Below are 19838 nucleotides of genomic sequence, written 5' to 3'. Positions count from 1 at the left end.
TCTAGTCTTTTTGTTTCTTAAACCAAAGATTACTTGCAAGCGAATCAATTATAATTCCCCTCGAGACGTCCGTTGCCCCTTTGCGTCCGTTGCATCCACAGATGCAAGCGAGCCAAATTCAAGTAAGTTGAGCACTTGAAGGTTGCGTTTTCAAACTCCAACTGCTGCGTTTGTTCCTAACCAATCACGGCCGTCGGCAGAAAACTTCTTTCTGGCCAAAAGATATACTAAAGATACGTAATAATCATACCTTAATCATATTCTCACGTTTCTAACGCAACATTCTTGGCAGAATCGATGGTTTGGGGCATTTTGCAATCGAATTAACTATAAAAACAATACCTACTACGTGCGCGTATCTGCGCTAAGCGAGGTTAGGATTTGCGAAAAGAAAACAAAAATTTAATATACGAGCTTTCGAAACAGGGAAAATTGAGCCAGACGACATTCAAACTTTCTGCAACCAAAAACCGTCACTTTTTTCCTGCGGTTTACCTTTTCAGCGTATGAAATTAAGCACTCCGGAATCAACGTCACAGCACATGCCCAGTTCTTTTTCAAACTGCGCTAAAAAACAAATCTGCTTTCCAGCGTATATATTAAAACAAACCCCAAACACGTCGGCAGGCAGCACAGGCTGCCATGGATCACAGATCGTTGCTACTCTGAAAACGCATCCAATTTGCTATCCCCTATTCTCTTCTTCATAGTAGAAGTGTCTGAAGCCCTTGATGTGTTCGAAGGGGGCTCCAGAGAGCCAGCGCCCAATTACGTCTGTCAAGTGCACGTTGAACAAGAACCAGGTGAACAAGGGGCGCCTTCCTGGTGTGTTCTTGACGATTTTGGCCTGTAAGAAGACGAACGAAGAAGGCTTGGCGCAGGGTGAGACAGAGGCCTTGTGAAGGCACGTTCGCTCGTGAGTGAAGCACAACTGAAAGTGCAAAATGGCACAATGACAAATTAGGCGAATAAACAGCATTGAGGCGGTGCGCAACGCATTGTATTTTATTAACAGTGTTATGAGCCTACTAACCTTTATAGACCCTCAATTTCTATCAGTTGTCCTCTGAACACGACTGTCGGCACTTTTTTTTAACTCATGTTGCGTCGTGCGTTACTCTGAAATATAAATCATTTGCATGGTCAAGTAGAAGCCTTCTTGCGAGCAAGTCAAGTACTTGTTCTTTGCTTAAACCAACAAAGAAAGTCAACATCATAAACGAAATTTGGGCGCGGAGCAACAAGAAGCAAAGTACAAAAGATACATGACAAACTCTCCAAAGCACGCAGTACACATCTTCCTCATTCCTGCTCAAATCAGCACGCTTCCTCTGTGAGTTCCCAGACTAGTACTTTGTCCCGTGGGGCACAGAGTTAGCCAATAGATTCACATGGTCGTAATGAATTGTGTGATATGCGGTACTGCATGGTATGGTATGCTATGCTATGCTATGGTATGGTATATGGTACGGTATGGTATGGTATGGTATGGTATGGCATGGCATGGTATGGTATGGTATGGTATGGTATGGTACAGTACGGTACGGTACGGTACGGTACGGTATGGTAAGGAATGATAGGGTACAGAATTTTATCGCATGGTATGGTTTACATTGGTTGTATGGTTGTCTATGAGATAATATTGTGTGGTACGCTGTTGTGAGTGTTTTAGAAGAACAAAGTATGCTGCGGCAAGGTATTACTTAAAGTACTAAACGTGCACGCGGGCTTTCCTCAGGAATAGAGGAATTCAGTGATTCGTTTTTTTTTTCCTCTGTGCGAATTCGTGCTTCAGTTTAAAGCGCAATGGACCTTCAAACTCATCTGGAGAGTTGTGCGTTTCGTTTATCGTACAGCGCCACATAGCAAAGGTAGACTCAACTTCCCTTTCATGAAACTTAGGGTGTCATGCGACTGCAGATTTTGTCCACCAAGTTTCTGGACAGATTCTTGGCTGTTGAGGCCGATAACAGTTTTCTCACTGTTTAGCTCGGCTGTTCCAACTTGGCAGTCCTAAAAACATAATAGCGAGAAAATGTGGACACCAACACTGAGCAAGCGCACTACCTTCTGAACACTCCTTTTTTAGACAAATACACTTTAAAGCTTGTTGCACTCCGCGAGGAATGATAGGCAAACGTCCCTAGTTCTATTACGCGCACAAGGTATTTTTATAAAAGTAATAGACAATAGAGACCTGATTTTGACCAGGAAATATAATACAATAGTGCAGCCTGTTTATCGAACGCACTACGAGTAAAAAATATATATAGTTATCACAAGTATGTAACACTTCACATGTTCCAACTTGGCAGTCATGAAAAATTATAGCAAGAAGATACGAACACGCGCAACGGGCAAGCGCAATTTCTTCTGCACATTGCTTTTTTAGTGAAATATGCTTTCGGTCATGTTGCATTCTACTATCGCAATGAATGATAGCGCAACATCCCCCGTTATATAAAGTGTAAAATAAATTATTCGTATAAAATCAGTAAAGAGCACGTAACCTCATTTTGGAGTGAAAATACAGTGCATACGGGCCCCCATTTAGTGAGGAACTTGCGAGAAATAAAAATGTATAAGTATCAGACGTATAACCAATGCTCACAGTTCATATGCTCAGAAAAGAAGTAAACAGGAGGAGTAAAAAGTACTCGGTTAGAATCACTATCTTTATATAAAGCAGTTGTTGTAGTCTACCTGTTACAGTAGGAAAATGCAAACAAAGCTTCACAAATTGAACAAAATAGGCCCTTTCTATAATAGTCTATCAGTGGCCCATCCTAATAAGCCGTTTTGTTTCATCTTCATGCTTTCCTGGTTCTCAAAGCAAAGCCTCTTCGGATCATTACGCAAGTTAAAAGACAAATCATCAAGGTATTTTTACATGCTGGCTAGTCAAATGACGCGCGAAGAACAATGGACAAGAGACAATTCAATTGGCGCTGACAGAGAGAGCGCTGCATCCCACGACCACTGCCTGCTTCGTCGTCTACCTCACTTTAACCGAGGCCACCGAGCGATCGTCCGGATCGTGATTAAAGGACACTAAAAAAAATGCCCGCGACATGGTGAAAGGCTTGAAAATACGATAGCTGCCAAAATGAAAGATGGACAACAGTTGTTTTAGTTGCTGCTATCCTAGCGCGAGCGCTCCGTCCCGTGCCGCGCCAGCTTCGTCATCTTCGTAACACCACGCGCCACGAGCGGCAGCGCGGCTAGCCGTCCCCTCTAACCCTGAGGCAACCGCAAAGATCACCAGCAGCCACGTCGACCCTCAGTAGGAAGGAACCTCGAATGCGCACTCCGCTCAGCAGCTTCCCGCACCTGTCCACGCACAGTCCGGTTCTTGGCTCTGGAGCGCCGACAGCCCCAGCCTCACAATGGAGAGCGACCGGTTCGGAAACGACAGGGAAGGCTCGAAGCAGGCGCCGAACCCAACCGAGAGTGACGCTGGTGAGCGGAAGGCAAGGCGCGGCCGGAACAAGGCAGCGGTGGTCGCATGGGCGGTACACACTCCGATACGAAGCACGGCCCGTGTGGGAGATCATTCGCCTAACCAAGCAGAACAAATCAGCGCTCGGTCTAAGGGCCAGCCGACCCTGGAGAAGGGAGACGCCGCTTGCAAGAGCCGTAGGCCAAGGAACGTTGCTCACGTCCCAGGTAGTGAAGATCCCTGGCCTTCAGCCTCGCACGAAGACTACGACTGCTCGCCGCAAGGCACGTCCTTCCCCTACAGGTTCTTCGTCGACCACCACCGGCGGTAGTGCGCGGAGGTGTGGGAGGCGCCGCCGAGCACGGAGCAGGTCTCTGAGTACTGCAGCTGGCAGCGAAAACGAGGGAAGCAGCAGTCGCCCGCGCCGCACTCAGGGCAAGAAGCGTCGCTCCAAGTCGCGTGAGCGATCGGGTACAAAGTCCTCCAGCCTCAGTTCCACCGGCACGACGGCTGGCAAGAAGATCCAGTGGTCCTGCTCTACGTCCTCAAGGCGCAGCGGTGGACGGAAGCGCGGAGGAATACGCCTCCTCCACTTCCGAGCGAGTCATCTGGGAGGAATGTCTTGCTGGCCGTGAGCTAGGACAATCCCTCAGGCCTTCGGCGACCGTGGCCGCTTCCCCAGAGCCTTGCGTCGACAGGCTGCGGCTTCTGCAGGCTCCTTCTATGCGCCATCGCCAGCTTCGCTTTCTTCCGTCCCATTGTTTCAACTCTTACCTACCACCGAGATGGCCTGAAAAACAGCTGCGTGTCTTCAAAACATCTCAAAACTTCCATCGAGTTTCAAGTGATGAAACCATCTTATTTTGCACTTTAGGCTATGTACCTTGCTATTGATTGTCTGTGCGGCTTCGCAGCATATTTCGTGCAGATGAATCTTTTTTTGCTCCTCTTTCCTGATTAGGCATGTGTTGAAATTCACTCTCATGGAAGGTCCCTCCTGTGGTCTTGTACTTTGGGACTTCTCGGTATATATTCGTGTAACTTCTTTTGGAATAACAACTTCAACCTTGATACAGTTGTGCACGCATTCAAGTCCCCCCTTCAATAACTTTTATATTAACTATTGAGCCAATCTCTCGTAATCGAAATGTTCTCTAATTCCCTACATCTAGAGTAAGTGTATATTTACAGCTAAAACTGCGTAAATGCTTTCCGTATCATGTAACGCCCATAGCTATGTTGTAATCGGATAGTCATAAGCAATGTACTCTTTGTCAGGCTATCATCTTTAATTCAATACCGGTCGCATATTCTTCCATCAAGATCATGTTAATAACCTCAAATGTATCGTGGCTTCTTATTGTGTAGTAAAATTTGCAAAGCCAGTACATTTTCAGCTCTTGTGGACAATTTATCACCTATCGTTCCTGCCTTTATTTTTTATTCGTACTAAAGAATACTGTAAACGCCTCCATCCTCTTCCTTGGCAACTGTCGATTTAATAGATCTCATTTCTTTTCGTTCTTTCTTGAGTGCGGATATGCCTAAAAACATTATTGCCTTGTTGTGCTAAGGCGGTGCTGGCTGGGCAATTTTAGTTTTCTCTTTTCTGCCCAATATTGAACGAAATTACTCCACTCTGCTTAAGTCAACGGCAACGCTTATGGGCCAGGTAGACGTGCGGGGACGTGGATGCCCTACCGCATGAGGTAGTCGCGGCACAATCCGCTCGGGGCAGGTTGTGATGACGCAGCAAACTCACGTGGCCTAGGCTGCCCACCTTACTCCTAGGTTGCCCACCTGCCCCTTAGGTTGCATCTATGGGGAATTTCGGTGGTTTTTTCTCTGTGACGATTGATTTTCTGTGGCATGAGCTCCTTAACGCTATCGCCTTTAAATGGGAGGACAAAGAATATGCGCTAACTTTTGAGACTCCTTTATAGCTAAGCTGCGTTATCACCGTATATTCAGCGCATGGTTTTCTACCGTAAACGGTTACTAATAGAACAACGAAGCAACGCTGTTTCGAAGGCGCTGTCCAAGTGAAGACATCAAGACGAACCTCAGTACTGATCATCGGCCTGATATAATTTTTCGCGGCTTCCGTGACGGCTGTGGAGGCGGGAAGCCTGTACTAAATAGCAGTTGATTTGGCTATTATTTATCCCTGGGGACTGTTTCTTTTATAAACGTTGTAGTGGTGCGTCGACTACCGTTTAAATCATTCACTCCGGATAAAATTTTCTCTCATCATTTTTTTTCCTTAATCAAAGATTACCTGCAAGCGAATCAATTAATTTCCCTCGAGACGTCCGTTGCCCCTTTGCATCCGTTGCATCGAGAGATGCAACCGAGCCAAATTCAAGTTGATTCGAGCTAAATTCAAGTTGATGCACTTGAAGGTTGCGTTTCCAAACCCCAATTGTCGCGTTTGTTCCAAAACAATCGCGGCCGTAGGCAGAAAGCTTCTTTCTCGCCAAAAGATATACTAAAGATACTTAATAATCATACCTTAATCATACTCTAACGCTTCTAACGCAACAATCTTGCCAGAACCGATGGTTTGGGGCATTTTCCAATCGAATTAGCTATAAAAACAATAAACACAACAAGCGCGTTTCTGCGCTCTGCGAGGTTAGGATGTCCGAAAAGAAAACAGAAAAATTCTAATTACTAGCACTTCGAAACAAGGCAAAGGGAGCCAGACGACGTTCAAATTTTCCTCACAGAAAAACCGTAGTTTTTTCTCGGTGGCTTATCTTTTAGCGTGTGAAATTAAGCACCCCGGCATCAACGCCACAGCACATGCCCAGCTCTTTTTAAAACTGCGCTAAAAAACAAATCCACTTTGCATTGTATGCTTTAAAACACAACCCAAACATGTCGGCAGGCAGGACAGGCTGCCGTAGTTTACAGGGCGTTCCTGCCGTGAAAAGTCTTCCAAATTATCCCATTTTCGCTTCATAGTAGAAGTCTCTGAAGCCCTGTATGCGTTCGAAGGGACCTCAAGGTAGGCAGCGCCCAGTGAAGTCTGTCAAGTGTACGCTGAACAAGAACCACGTGAACAAGGGGCGCCTGCCTGGTGTGTTCCTAACGATTTGGGCCTGTAAACAGACGAACGAATAGGGCTCGGCACAGGGCGCGACAGATGCTTTGAGAGGGCACGTTCGCTCTTGGGTGAAGCACAACTGACTGCGGGAAATGGCACAATGACTAATTGGACGCAAAAACAGCATTGAGGCGGTGCGCGACGCATTGTATTTTATTAACTGTGTTATGACCCCACTAACCTTTATAGATTATCATTTCTATCAGTTGTCCCGTGTACATGACTGTCGGCACTTTTTATTCACTCATGTAGCGTCGTGGGTTGCTCTGAAATATAAATCATTTGCATGTTCAAGTATAAGCAAGTCAAGTACATGTTCTTTGCTCAAACCAACAGAGAAAGTCAACATCAGAAACGAAATTTGGGCGCGGAGCAACAAGAAGCAAACTAGAAAAGATACATGACAAACTCTCCAAAGCCCGCAATACACATCTTCCTCATTCCTGCTCAAATTAGCCCACTTCGTCTTTGAGTTCCCACACCAGCATTGTGTCCAGGGGGACAGAGTTCGTCAATAAATTCGTATGGTCATAAAGATTTGTGTGATATGTGGTACTGCATGGTATGGTATGCTATACTATGGTATGGTATGGTATGGTATGGTATGGTATGGTAAGGTACGGTACGGTACGGTACGGTACGGTACGGTATGGTATGGTATGGTATGGTACGGTATCGTAAGGAATGATAGGGTACAGTATGATATCGCATGGTATGGTTTACATTGGTTGTATGGTTGTCTATGATATAATATTGTGTGGTACGCTGTTGTGGGTGTTTTAGAAGAACAAAGTATGCTGCGGCAAGGTATCACTTAAAGTACTGAACGTGCACGCGGTCTTTCCTCAGGAATAGAGGACTTCAGTGATTCGATTTTTTTTCCCTCTGTACGAATTCATGCTTCAGTTTAAAGCGCAATGGACCATCAAACTCATCTGGAGAGTTGTGTGTTTCGTTCATTATACAGCGCCACGTAGCAAAGGTAGACTCACCTTGCCTTTCATAAAACTGAGGGTGTCATGCAACTGCAGTTTTTGTCGACCAAGTTTCTGGACAGATTCTTGGCTGTTAAGGCCGATAATAGTTTTCTCACTGTTTATCTCGGCTGTGCCAACTTGGCAGTCCTGAAAAATTATAGCGAGAAGATGTAGACACCAACACGGGGCAAGCGCACTACCTTCTGAACACTTCTTTTTTAGAAAAAATACACTTTAAAGCTTGTTGCACTCCGCGAGGAATGATAGCGAAACGTCCCTAGTTATATTACGTGCACAAGGTATTCTTATCAAATAAATAGACAATAGAGACCTGATTTTGACCACGAAATATAATACTATGGTGCAGCCTGTTTATCGAACGGACTACGAATAAAAATATATATAGTTATCACAAGTATCTAACACTTTATATGTTCCAACTTGGCAGTCCTGAAAAATTATCGCGAGAAGATACGAACACACGCAAGGGGCAAGCGCTATTCCTTCTGCACACTTCTTTTTTAGTGAAATATGCTTTCGGTCATGTTGCACTCTACTATCGCGATGAATGATAGCGAAACACCCCAGTTATATAAAGTGTAAAACAAATTATTCGTATAAAATCAGTAAAGAACACATAACCTCATTTTGAAGTGAAAATACAGTGCATACGCACCCCCATTTCGTGAGGCACTTGCGAGAAATAAAAATGTATAAATATCAGACGTATCCCCAGTGATCACAGTTCATATGCTCAGAAAAGAAGGTAACAATAGGAGGAGTAAGAACTCCTCGGTTAGAATGACAATCTTTATATGAAGCAGTTGTTGTACTCTACCTCTACCAGTAGGTAAATGCAAACACAGCTTTACAAATTGAACAAAATGGGCCCTTTCTTCAATAGTCTATCAGTGGCCCATCCTAATAAGCCATTTTGTTTCATCTTCATGTTTTCCTGGTTCTCAAAGAAAGCCTCTTCGGATCATTACGCAAGTTAAAAGACAAATCATCAAGGTATTTTTACATGCTGGCTAGTCAAATGACGCGCGAAGAACAATGGACAAGAGACAATTCAATTGGCGCTGACAGAGAGAGCGCTGCATCCCACGACCACTGCCTGCTTCGTATTCTACCTCAGGTTAACCGAGGCCACCGAGCCATCGTCCTGATCATGAATAAAAGACACTAAAAAGATTTCCGCTACATAGTGAAAGGCTTGAAAGTACGATAGCCGCCAGAATGGAAGATGGACAACAGATATTTTAGCTGCTGCTGGTATAGCGCGAGCGCTCCGTCCCGTGCCGCGCCAGCTTTGTCATCTTCGTAACACCACGCGCCACGAGTGGCAGCACGGCTTGCCGTCACCTCGAACCCTGAGGCAACCGCAAAGATCACCAGCAGCCACGTTGACCTTCATTAGGAAGGAACCTCGAATGCGCACTCCGCTCAGCAGCTTCCCGCACCTGTACATGCACAGTCAGGTTCCTGGCTCTGGAGCGCCGACAGCCCCAGCCTCACAATGGAGAGCGACCGGTTCGGAAACGACAGGGAAGGCTTGAAGCAGGCGCCGAACCCAACCGAGAGTGACGCTGGTGAGCGGAAGGCAAGGCGCGGCCGGAACACAGCAGCGGTGGTCGCATGGGCGGTCCACACTCCGATACGAAGCACGGCCCGTGTGAGAGATCATTCGACTAACCAAGCAGAACAAATCAGCGCTCGGTCTAAGGGCCAGCCGACCATGGAGAAGGGAGACGCCGCATGCAAGAGCCGTAGGCCAAGGAACGTTGCTGACGTCCCATGTAGTGAAGATCCCTGGCCTTCAGCCTCGCACGAAGACTACGACTGCTCGCCGCAAGGCACGTCCTTCCCCTACAGGTTCTTCGTCGACCACCACCGGCGGTAGTGCGCGGAGGTGTGGGAGGCGCCGCCGAGCATGGAGAAGGTCTCTGGGTCATGAAGCTGGCAGCGAAAACGAAGGAAGCCGTCGTCGGCCACACAGCACTCAGGGCAAGAAGCGTCGCTCCAAATCGCGTGCGCGATCGGGTACAAAGTCCTCCAGCCTAAGTTCCACCGGCAAGACGGCTGGCAAGAAGATCCAGTGGTCCTGCTCTACGTCCTCAAGGCGCAGCGGTGGACGGAAGCGCGGAGGAATACGCCTCCTCCACTTCCGAGCGAGTCATCTGGCAGGAATGTCTTGCTGGCCGTGAGCTAGGACAATCCCTCAGGCCTTCGGCGACCGTGGCCGCTTCCCGAGAGCCTTGCGTTGACAGGCTGCGGCTTCTGCAGGCCCCTTCTATGCGTCATCGCCACCTTCGCTTTCTTCGTCCCACTGTTTAAACTCTTACCTACCACCGAGATGACCTGAAACACAACTGCGTGCCTTCAAAACATCTGAAAACTTCCATCTAGTTTCAAGTGGTGAAACCATCTGATCTTGCACTCTAGGCTGTCTACATTGCTATTTATTTCCTGTGTGGCTTCGCAGCACAATTCGTGTTGATAGATCTTTTTAGCTTATCTTTTCAGATGAGGTGTGTGTTGAAATTCACTCTCATGGAAGATTCCACGTGCGGTCCTGTACCTTGGGACATCTCGGTACATATTCTCTTAACTTTTTTTGGAATTGCAACTTTCAAATTAATACAGCTGGGGACGTATTCAAGTCATCCCTTCAATAGCTTCTATATATATTAATCAAGCCAAATCTCTCGTAACAGAAATGTTCTCCAATATCCTACATCTAGAGTAAGTATTATATATATATTGTGAAGCTAAAATTGCGTAAACGCTTTCCGTATCATATATATAGCTATATTGTAATCGGATAGTCATAGGCAATGTGCTCTTTGTCAGGCTATCATTTTTAATTCAATACCTGTTGCATATTCTTCCATCAAGATCATGTTGATAACCTCAAATATATCGTGGCTTCTTATTCTGTAGTAAAATTTGCAAACCCGGCACATTTTCTGCTCTTGTGGACAATTTATAGCCTATCATTCCTGCCTTTATTATCTTTTATTCGTACTTAAGGATTCTGAAAACGCCGCCATCCTCTTCCTTGGCAACTGTCGATTTAATAGATCTCATTTCTTTTCGTTCTTTTTTGAATGCGAATATGCGTAAAAACTTTGTTGCCTAGTTGTGCTAAGGCGGTGCAGGCAGGGCAGTTTTAATTTGTTTTTCTCTTAGCTGCCCAATATTGAAGAAAATTACTCCACTCTGCTTAAGTCAACGGCAACGCTTATGGGCCAGGTAGACGTGCGGGGACGTGGATGCCCTACCGCATCAGGTAGTCGCGGCACAATCCGCTCGGTGCAGTTTGCGATGACGCTGCAAACTCACGTGGCCTAGGCTGCCCACCTTACTCCTAGGTTGCCCACCTGACCCCTAGGTTGCTTCTATGGGGTTTTTTCGTAGATTGTTCTCTCAATGACGATTCATTTTCTGTGGCACGAGCTCCTTAACGCATTCACCTTTAAACGGGAGGACAAATAATATGTGCTAACTTTTGCGACTCCATTATAGCTAAGCTGCGTTCTCACCGTATATTCAGCGCATGGTTTTCTACCGTAAACGGTAACTAATAGAACAACGAAGCAACGGTGCTGCGAAGGCGCTGTCGCAGTGAAGACATCAAGACGAATCTCAGTACTGATCATCGGCCTGATATTTTTCGCGGCTCCCGTGACAGCTGAGGACGCGGGAAGCCTGTACTAAGTAGCATTTGATCTGGCTATTATATATCCCTGGGGTCTTTTTCTTTTGTAAACGTTGTAGTGGAGCGTCGACCACCATTTAAATCGTTCACTCCGGATAAAATTTCCTCTCATCATTTTGTTTCCTTGACCAAAGATTACCTGCAAGCTTATCAATTATAATTCCCCTCGAGACGTCAGTTGCCTCTTTGCATCCGTTGCAACGAGAGATGCAAGCGAGCCAAATACAAGTTGATGGACTTGAAGGTTGCGTTTTCAAACTCCAACTGTTGCGTTGGTTCCAAAGCAACAGCGGCCGTCGGCAGAAAACTTCTTCCTGGCCTAAAGATATACTAAGGATACTTAATAATCATACCTTAATCGCATCCCCACGTTTCGAACGCCACATTCTTGCCAGGACCGATGGTTTGGGGCATTTCCCAATCGAATTATCAATATAAACAATAAATACAACGTGCGCGTGTCTGCGCTCAGGGAGGCTCAGTTGTACGAAAAGAAAACAAAAATTTCATTTACGTGCTTTAGAAACAGGAAAAATTGAGCCAGACGACATTCAAACTTTCTGCACAAAAAAACCGTCGCTTTTTTCCTGCGGTTTACATTTCCAGCATATGGAATTATGCACTCCGGCATCAACGTCATAGCACATGCCCATTTCTTTTTAAAACTGCGCTAAAAAACAAATCCGCTTTCCATCGTATACATTAAAACAAACCCCAAACACGTCGGCAGGCAGCACAGGCTGCCGCAGTTCACAGGGCGTTGCTGCTGTGAAAACTCTTCCAATTTATCCCATTTTCTCTTCTTCGTAGTAGAAGTCTCTGAAGCCCTTGATGGGTTCGAAGGGAGCTCCAAGGAGGCAGCACCCAGTGACGTCTGTCAAGTGCACGTTGAACAAGAACAAGGTGAACAAGTGGCGCCTGCCAGGTGTGTTCATGACGATTTTGACCTGTAAAGAGACGAACGAATAAGGCTCGGCGCAGGGGGAGACAGAGGCCTTGTGAAGGCACGTTCGCTCGTGAGTAAAGCACAACTGAAAGTGCAAAATGGCACAATGACAAATTAGGCGCAAAAACAGCATTGAGGCGGTGCACAACGCATTGTATTTTATAAACAGTGTTATGAGCCCACTAACCTTTTAGAGCCCCATTTCTATCAGTTGTCCTCTGAACACGACTGTCGGCACTTTTTGTTCACTCATGTAGCGTCATGCGTTGCTTTGAAATATAAATCATTTCCATGGTCAAGTAGAAGTCTTTTTTCGAGCAAGTCAAGTACTTGTTCTTTGCTCAAACCAACAGTGAAAGTCAACATCAGAAATGAAATTTGGGCGCGGAGCAATAAGGAGCAATGTACAAAAGATACATGACAAACTCTCCAAAGCACGTAATATACATCTTCCTCATTCCTGCTCAAATTAGCACGCTTCGTCTGTGAGTTCCCACACCAGTATTTTGTTCAGGGGGACAGAGTTAGCCAATTGATTCACATGGTCATAATGAATTGAGTTATATGCGGTACTGCATGGTATGGTATGCTATGCTATGCTATGGTAAGGTATGGTATGGTATGGTATGGTATAAGGTATAGTATGGTAAGGTATGGTACGATATAGTATGGTATGGTATGGTGTGGTATGGTAAGGAATGATAGGGTACAGTATGATATCGCATGGTATGGTTTACATTGGTTGTATGGTTGTCTATGAGATAATATTGTGTGGTACGCTGTTGTGGGTGTTTTAGAAGAACAAAGTATGCTGCGGCAAGGTATCACTTAAACTACTGAACGTGCACGCGGGCTTTCCTCAGGAATAGAGGACTTCAGTGATTCGTTTTTTTTTTCTCTGTAGGTATTGGGGCTTCAGTTTAAAGCGCAATGGACCTTCAAACTCACCTGGAGAGTTGTGCGTTTCGTTTATCGTACAGCGCCACGTAGCAAAGGTAGATCCACCTTCCCTTTCATAAAAGTTTGGGTGTCATGCGATTGCAGATTTTGTCCACCAAGTTTCTGGACAGATTCTTGGCTGTTGAGGCCGATAACAGTTTTCTCACTGTTTAGGTCGGCTGTGCCAACTTGGCAGTCCTGAAAAATAATAGCGAGAAGATGTAGACACCAACACGGGGCAAGCGCACTACCTTCTGAACTCTGCTTTTTTAGAAAAATACACTTTATAGATTGTTTCACTCCGCGGGGAATGATAGCGAAACGTCCCTAGTTTTATTACGTGCACAAGGTATTTTTAAAATAAATAGACAATAGTCACCTGATTTTGACCAAGAAATATAATACAATGGTGCAGCCTGTTTATCGGATGCTCTACGAGTAAAATATATATATTGTTATCACAAGTACCTAACACTTCATATGTTCCAAATTGGCAGTCCTGAAAAATTATAGCGAGAACATACGAACACACGCATGGGGCAAGCGCTATTCCTTCTGCAAACTGCTTTTTTAGTGAAATATGCTTTCTCTCTTGTTGCACTCTACTATCGCGATGAATGATAGCGAAACATCCCCAGTTATATAAAGTGTAAAACAAATTTTTCGTATAAAAGCAGTAAAGAACACATAACCTCATTTTGAAGTGAAAATACAGTGCATATGCGCCGCCCATTTAGTGAGTGCACTTGCGCAGAAATAGGAATGGATAAATATCAAACGTATAACCAATGCTCACAGTTCATATGCTCATAAAAGAAGGTAACAATAGGAGGAGTAAAAGCTCCTCGGTTAGAATGACTATCTTTATATGAAGCAGTTGATGTAGTCTACCAGTACCAGTAGGTAAATGCAAACACAGCTTCACAAATTGAGCAAAATAGGCCCTTTCTACAATTGTCTATCAGTGGCCCATCCTAATATGCCGTTTTGTTTCATCTTCAAGTTTTCCTGGTTCTCAGAGCAAGGCCTCTTCGGATCATTACAAAAATTAAAAGACAAATCATCACGGTATTTTTACATGGCGGCTGGTACAATGACGGGCGAAGAACGATGGACAAAAGATAATTTAATTGGCGCTGACATAGAGCGACGCTGCATCCCACGTCACTGCCTGCTTCGTATTCTACCTCAGGTTAACCGAGGCCACCGAGCGATCGTCCCGATCGTGAATAAAAGACACTAAAAAAGATTCCCGCTACATAGTGAAAGGCTTGAAAGTACGATAGCCGCCAGAATGAAACAGGGACAAAAGATGTTTTAGTTGCTGCTGGCATAGCGCGAGCGCTCCGTCCCGTGCCGCTGCAGCTTCCTCATCTTCGTAACACCACGCGCCACGAGCGGCAGTGCGGCTAGCCGTCACCTCTAACCCTGAGGCAATCGCAAAGATCAGTATCAGCCACGTCGACCCTCAGTAGAAAGGAACCTCGAATGCGCAATCTGGTCAGCAGCTTCCCGCATCTACCCAGGCACAGTTCGGTTCCCGGCTCTGGAGCGCCTACAGCCCCAGCCCTACCATGGAGAGCGACCGGTTCGGAAACGACAGGGAAGGCTCGAAGCAGGCGTCGAACCCAACCGAGAGTGACGCTGGTAAGCGGAAGGCAAGGCGGGGCCGGAACAAGGCAGCGCTGGTGGCAGGGGCGGTCGACACTCAGATAAGAAGCACGGCCCGCGCGGGAGATCGTTCGCCAAACCAAGCAGAGCAAATCAGCGCTCGGTCTAAGGGCAAGCCGACACTGGAGAATGGAGACTACGCTGCCAAGAGCCGTAGGCCAAGGAATGTTGCTGACGTCCCAGGCAGTGAAGATCCCCGGCCTTCATCCAGTCACACGAAAACCAGGACTGCTCGCCGCAAGGCACGTCTTTCTCCAACAGGTTTTTCGTCGCCCACCACCGTCGGGAGTGCACGGAGGATTGGGAGGCGCTGCCGAGCACTGAGCAGGTCTCCAAGTACTGCAGCTGGCCGCGAACACGAGGGAAGCAGTCGTCGCCCGCGCCGCACTCAGGGCAAAAAGCGTCGCTCCAAGTCACGTGGGCGATCGGGTACAAGGTCCTCCAGCCTCAGTTCCACCGGCAAGAGGGCTGGCAAGAAGATCCAGTGGTCCTGCTCAACGTCCTCAAGGCGCAGCGGTGGACGGAAGCGCGGAGGAACACGCCGCCACCACTTCCGAGCGAGTCATCTGGGAGGAATGTCTTGCTGGCCGTGAGCTAGGACGATCCCTCAGGCCTTCGGCGACCGTGGTCGCTTCCCCAGAGCCTTGCGTCGACAGGCTGCGGCTTCTGCAGGCCCCTTCTATGCGTCATCGCCAGCTTCGCTTTCTTCGTGTCATTGTTTCAACTCTTACCTACCAGCGAGATGACCTGAAACACAGCTGTGTGTCTTCAAAACATCTGAAAACTTCCATCAGGTTTCAAGTGGTGAAACCATCTTATTTTGCACTTTAGGCTATGTACCTTGGTATTGATTGTCTGTGTGGCTTCGCAGCATATTTCGTGCAGATGGATCTTTTTAGCTTCTTTTTTCTGATTAGGCGTGTGTTGAAATTCACTCTCATGGAAGGTCCCACCTGCGGTCTTGTACATTGGGACCTCTCGGTATATATTCTTGCAACTTCTTTTGGAATAGCAACTTCAACCTTAATACAGCTGGGGACGTATTCAAGTCATCCCTTCGATAGTTTTTATATAAATTAATCATCCAAATCTCTCGTCATAGCATTGTTCTTTAATTCCCTACATCTAGAGTAAGTGTTATATATTTGAAGCTAAAATTGTGCAATCGGTTTCCGTATCATGTAGCGCCCATAGCTATTTTGTAATCGGATAGTCATAGGCAATGTACTCTTTGTCAGGCTATCATTTTTAATTCAATACCTGTCGCATATTCTTTCATCAAGGTCATGTTAATAACCTCTAATGTATCGTGGCTTCTTATTGTGTAGTAAAATTTGCAAACCGGTACATTTTCAGCTGTTTTTGACAATTCATAGCCTGTCATTCCTGCCTTTATTATCTTTTATTCGTACTTAAGAATTCTGTAAACGCCGCCATCCTCTTCCTTGGCAACTGTCGATTTAATAGATCTGATTTCTTTCCGTTCTTTCTTGAATGTGGATATGCCTAAAAACTTTATTGCCTTGTTGTGCTAGGCGGTGCAGGCAGGGCAATTTTATTTTTTTTCTCTTTGATGCCCATTATTAATCGAAATTACTCCACTCTGCTTAAGTCAACAATAACGTTTATGGGCCAGGTAGACGTTCGGGGAGGTGGATACCCTACTGCATGAGGTAGTTGCTGCACAATCCGCTCGGTGCAGGTTGTGATGACGCTGCAAACTCACGTGGCCTAGGCTGCCCACCTTACTCCTACGTTGCCCACCTGTCCCCTAGGTTCCTTCTATGGGGATTTTTCGTTGATTTTCCTCCCAATGACGCTTGATTTTCTGTGGCATGAGCTTCTAACGCTATCGCCTTTAAACGGGAGGACATAGAATATGCGCTAACTTTTGTGACTCCTTTATAGCTAAGCTGTGTTCTCACTGTATATTTAGCGCATGCTTTTCTGCTGTAAACGGTAAATAATAGCAGAACGAAGCAACGGTGCTGCGAAAGCGCAGTCGTAGTGAAGACATCAAGATGAACCTCAGTACTGATCGGTCTGAAATTATTTTTCGCGGCTTCCGTGACGGCTGAGGACGTGGGAAGGCTGTGCTAAGTTGCAGTTTATTTAGCTAATATTTATCCCTGGGGTCTGTTTCCTTTATAAACGTTGTATTGGAGCGTATGCCACTGTTTAAATCATTCACTCCGGATAAAATTTCCTCTGATCTTTTTGTTTCCTTAACCAATGATTTCCTGCAAGCGAATCAATTATAATTCCCCTCGAGACGTCCGTTGCCTCTTTTGCATCCGTTGCATCCAGAGATGCAAGCGAGCCAAATTCAAGTTGATGCACTCGAAGGTTGCGTTTTCAAACTCCAACTGTTGCGTTTCTTCCAAAGCAATTGCTGCCGTCGGCAGAAAACTTCTTTCTGGCCAAAAGATATACTAAGGATGCTTAATAATCATACCTTAGTCATATCCTCACGTTTCGAACGCAACATTCTTGCCAGAACTGGTGGTTTCGGAAATTTTGCAATCGAATTAAGTATAAAAACAATAACTACAACGTGCGCATGTCTGCGCTCAGCGAGGTTAGGTTGTGCGAAAAGAAAACAAAAATTCTAATTACCAGCACTTCGAAACAGAGAAACGAGAGCCAGACGACATTCAAACTTTCCGCACAGAAAAACCGTCGTCTTTTTTTGCGGTTTATTTTTTTAGCGTATGAAATTATGCACTCCGGCATCAACGCCACAGCACATGCCCAGCCCTTTTTAAACCTGCGCTAAAAAACAAATCCACTTTGCATCGTATGCTTTAAAACACAACCCAAACACGTCGGCAGGTAGGACAGGCTGCCGTAGTTTACAGGGCGTTGCTGCCGCGAAAAGTCTCCAAAATTATCCCATTTTCGCTTCGTAGTAGAAGTCTCTGAAGCCCTTTATGCGTTCGAAGGGACCTCAAGGTAGGCAGCGCCCAGTGAAGTCTGTCAAGTGTACGCTGAACAAGAACCACGTGAACAAGGGGCGCCTGCCTGGTGTGTTCCTAACGATTTGGGCCTGTAAACAGACGAAAGAATAAGGCTCGTCACAGGGCGCGACAGATGCTTTGAGAGGGCACGTTCGCTCTTGGGTGAAGCACAACTGACTGCGGGAAATGGCACAATGACTAATTGGACGCAAAAACAGCATTGAGGCTGTGCGCGACGCACTGTATTTTATTAACAGTGTTATGACCCCACTAACCTTTATAGATTATCATTTCTATCAGTTGTCCCGTGTACATGACTGTCGGCACTTTTTATTCACTCATGTAGCGTCGTGGGTTGCTCTGAAATATAAATCATTTGCATGTTCAAGTATAAGCAAGTCAAGTACATGTTCTTTGCTCAAACCAACAGAGAAAGTCAACATCAGAAACGAAATTTTGGCGCGGAGCAACAAGAAGCAAACTACAAAAGATACATGACAAACTCTCCAAAGCCCGCAATACACATCTTCCTCATTCCTGCTCAAGTTAGCACGCCTCGTCTGTGAGTTCCCAGACCAGCACTGTGTCCAGAGGAACAGAGTTAGCCAATAGATTCACATGGTCATAATGAATTGTATGATATGTGGTACTGCATGGTATGGTATTGCATGCTATGGTACGGTATGGTATGGTATGGTAAGGAATGATAGGGTACAGTATGATATGGCATGGTATGGTTTACATTAGTTGTATGGTTGTGTATGGGACAATAATGTGTGGTACGCTGTTGTGAGTATTTTAGAAGAACAATGCTGCGGCAAGGTATCACTTAAAGTTCTGAACGTGCACGCGGGCTTTCATCAGGAATAGAGGACTTCAATTATTCGTTTTTTTTTCTCATTTGTATGAATTCGTGCTTCAGACTAAAACGAAATGGACCTTCAAACTCATCTGGACAGTTGTGCGTTTCGTTTATCGTTGAGCGCCACCTAGCAAAGGGAAACTCAACTTCTTTTTCATAAAACTGAGGCTGTCATGCGACTGCAGATATTTTCCACCAAGTTACTGGACAGATTCTTGGCTGTTGAGGCTGATAACAGTCTTCCCACTGTTTAGCTCGGCTATTCCAACTTGGCAGTCCTGAAAAATAATAGCGAGAAGATGTAGACACCAAAACAGGGCAAGCGCACTACCTTCTGTACAATGCTTTTTAGAAAAATGCACTTTCAGGCTCGTTGCACTCCGCGAGGAATTCTAGCGAAACGTCCCTAGTTTTATTACGTGCACAAGGAATTCTTATAAAATAAATATACAATAGAGACCTGATTTTGACCAGGAAATATAATACAATGGTGCAGCCTGTTTACCGAACGCACTACGATTAAAAAATGTATATAGTTATCACAGCTATAACCAATGCTAACACTTCATATGTTCAAAAAAGGAGGAAACAGCCGTATAGATAAAAACTGCAGTGTTAGAAAGACTATCTTAATATGAAACATTTATAGTCTACCAGTATAAGTAGATGCATACAAAAATTCCTTCTCAAAAAGAAAAAATAGACCCTTTTTACAATAGCCTATAAATCGCCAATCCCAATGAGGTGTTTTGTTTTACCTTCAAGTTTTCCCGATTCCCTGTTGGAGCGAGGCCTCTTCGGAAAAGAACAAAATCATCAAGATATATTTACGTGGCGGCCGACTGAAGAATGAGGCACGATTAACGATGGACAGAGATGATTTAGTTGGTCCGCTGGTCTGAAATAAAGATGGCGCATACCCAAAACCGTGGAGCGGCTAAGGCACAGGCAGTTAATGTCTGGAAACGGGAGCGTTTTGAAGGAAAAACGAGTTGTAATAGGTTATAGGCTGACAGATTGGGATGACGCAAAGACAGCGGGGTCCTGTTGACTTGGAGATCGAAGACGCGACAATGCGCTAATGTGCAAATCGTGTAGAAATTATGTAATGTTTCAATTTCGCACCGACAGAGCGGGAAGAGAGAAAATAAAAAACGCATAAAAACTACAGTCGCTGCGCTTCCTTAAAGAAAGTTCGCTCACCAGAGGGCGTACTC

The sequence above is a fragment of the Amblyomma americanum genome, chromosome 5 (genome assembly GCF_052857255.1).
Source record: "Amblyomma americanum isolate KBUSLIRL-KWMA chromosome 5, ASM5285725v1, whole genome shotgun sequence".
Taxonomy (NCBI): Eukaryota; Metazoa; Arthropoda; class Arachnida; order Ixodida; family Ixodidae; genus Amblyomma; species Amblyomma americanum.
Note: the sequence above shows the minus strand (reverse complement) of the source record.